Raw genomic sequence first — 3,184 nt, forward strand, 5'->3', positions numbered from 1 at the left:
GCACGCTCATAAGTCAACTCATAAGCTATATATAACTTTAGTTTAATAAAGCTTTGAAGAGGTGTTTGTAGTTTTTAAAACACAAACTTTTATTTTGTATTTAGTAAATAAAAAGATCATGTGTCTATATTTATAACTTTTAAAATATTAGGGTACTTTTAAAAGTACTTAGACTTAGTTTGGTAAAATTTTTATTTTTTAAAAGTAGTTTGTAAAAATTAGCTTTTAAAAGATGATTTTTAAGAAGTGTAGCATTTATGTTTGGTAAATCAAATTAAAAATAATTTTTAATAAACACAAGTAGCAACAATTATGTTTGGTAAAATTGTTTTTAGAATTTAAAAATACTATAAAAGACATAAATTTAAGCGTTAAATTTGAAAATTAGTTAATATATAAGATTATATTAGACTTTTAAATTTTGAAAAGTACAAGCCAACTTTGAAAAGCTCCACCTTAGTTGTTTTTAAAAGTATATGATCTTTTAAAAGCTGCAAGTACAAGCTCATGATCTTTTTGATTTACCAAACACAAAATGAAGAGTTTGTGCTTTTAAAAAGTACAAGAAAAACTTTACCAAACCAAGCCTAGGTACTTTCAAAAATACTCCAATCTTTTAAAAGCTGCAAGCACAAATACATGGTCTTTTTTATTTACCAAATACAAAATGAGGAGCTTGTGCTTTTAAAAAGTACAAACACTTTTTCGAAAAGCTTTACTTAGGCTTGGTTTGGTAAAGCTTTTTGAATAGGTGCTTGTGCTTTTTAAAAGCTTAAGTTACTCATTTTGTGTTTGGTAAATAAAAAAGATCATGTGCTTGTGCTTGCAGCTTTTAAAAGATTGGGGTACTTTTAAAAGCACTTAAGATAGAGCTTTTTAAAATTGGCTTGTGCTTTTCAAAATTTAAAAGTCTAATATAACATTATATCTTAACTAATTTTTAAATTTAATGCTTGCATTTATGTCTATTATAGTATTTTTAAATTTTAAAAGTTATTTTACCAAACACAATTAATGTTGATTATGTTTATTAAAAACTATTTTTGATTTGATTTACCAAACATAAATGCTACAATTTTTAAAAAGCCATCTTTTAAAAGTTAACTTTTATAAACTACTTTTAAAAAGTAAAAACTTTACCAAACTAAGCCTTAGAATGAAACTTTTCAAAATTGGCTTATACTTTTCAAAATTTAAAAGTCTAATATAACTTCATATATTAACTAATTTTAAAATTTAATATTACTTTTTAAAAATTAACTTTTATAAATTACTTTTAAACAATAAAAACTTTATCAAATTAAACCATATGAAACGCACTTTTTGTATTAGAAAAAAAATGAAGAAAAGAGAGTAAATAATTTTTTACCATCTAAACCGGCCTATCTCTTTTAGGATATGATATAGGATAAGATTGATACCCCTTGCTTAGCCAGTTTCATGTAGAGAGCTATCAAAGCGATCCTCTGTCAAATAAAATAATTTCTTTAAAGAGAATAATTATTTTTCATGCCGAGAATTGGTGAAACATACATATGCAGAATTAATAATTTTATAAATTATGCATTCCAAATCTAGAAAAACAATATCTCAATTATGAAAAACTTTTGGGTCCCCGTATCTTTTATTATATATCGGAGGATTTCTTTGGATATATAACATGTTTATATATCAAATAACTTGTTCTTTCACTTCGACTTGATGTGTGAGCATTGATAGTCGCAACTACATTTTGTCTTCAGATCTAGGTTTTGTACCTAAAAGTTTTTCAGAATAATTTTACTTGGAACTTAAAGAAACGGTAAATCACATATTTAAAATAATTAAATTTAAATTTATCCAAATACAAGATTAGTCACATTTTAATTCTATAATTCTTTTATGTAAATCGCTACAATGCATAAAGTTTTTAATATTTAAAAAAAAAAACCCTATAATCCATAAAGGATTAGGTAAGAAAAAAAAATAAACATAAACCACTACAGATTGTAATAGTTTTTTAAAAAAACATTATGTGTAAAAATCGTTATAGTCAATAACAGACTATGAAAAAAGATATGGTAACATAAACTACGAGTGTATATAGCAATTTACGTGAAGAACAAAACCCTTAATAGGTTATAGCTGTAAAGAAACAACTTTCATAAGTAAATCTTACGAAAATATTAAAATTTTATATCCAAATTTATATAAATTAAGAAAATAATTTTAAATGTTAAAATCTAAATATTAAAAAAATATATTAAAATTTTAGAGGGAGTTATTGTGATGCCATTTCTTTCATTTAAATGATCATTTTATTAGAAAAAGAGTTTTTAAGAGGCCAAAATAAAATAGCCAATAAGTTATAACTCAAATGGCATAGTCTTCCCATACTCAATTAAGAGGTTACGGGTTCGAATCTCCTATCTTTAGTACAAAAAAAATAAAATGTAAATAAATAATGTATTTGTAGTGTTTATTGATGAATATTAATTATAAAATTTTTACTTTTTTTAGCACAAATTTTATAACGTGTAAAAAGGGGGGTGCCACCTGCAAAGATACTCTGACGCTCTTGTCAGTAATGTGCAGGCGAAAAGGGGTGATGTGATATGTTACGTACCTTGGGGGAAGAGTAAATCTTCCCCTTATATACTGTCAGAGGTGGGCCCAATGAGGACGGCCCCACTTTCTTAGGGACGTTATCTCACAGCCATGCGTGAGCTGTTCGGGACGCGTGTCCGAGTTGGTTGTGGGACGCGTGTCCGGGTCGGATGGCGCTCGGGTCGGGCCGAACCGTAGGGGGTTTAGGCCAGGCCGTAACAGTGCCCCCACGCACCAATGATAGTCGTGGGAGCTATCAGCGGCGTGTTGCTTCTCGCTTCGTTCATACTCGTTAGGTCGGCCGCTCGTGGAAGGGACATGCCCCTTGCGCGCGTGTCTCTTGGTTGCTGAAGCAACCGTTTACCGCTTCGTTCTTTGCGCTGAGCATTAAATGCTCATAATGGGTTGCAAAAAACCCTGCATGTAAGTACTATTTTGCCCCCAAGTCTTTCGCACTTCCTGGGTGGCAGTTTTAAATAGTTTACCTTCCACTTTTTCCTCCTTTTGCACTCTTGTTTCTTCCATTTCCTTGCTATCTCCCTCCTTTTCCCTTGGGAATTCTAGAGTGTTGTTGCAGTTTTCTTCGAACATCTTCCTC

The sequence above is a fragment of the Arachis ipaensis genome, chromosome B03, assembly GCF_000816755.2.
Source record: "Arachis ipaensis cultivar K30076 chromosome B03, Araip1.1, whole genome shotgun sequence".
Lineage (NCBI taxonomy): Eukaryota > Viridiplantae > Streptophyta > Magnoliopsida > Fabales > Fabaceae > Arachis > Arachis ipaensis.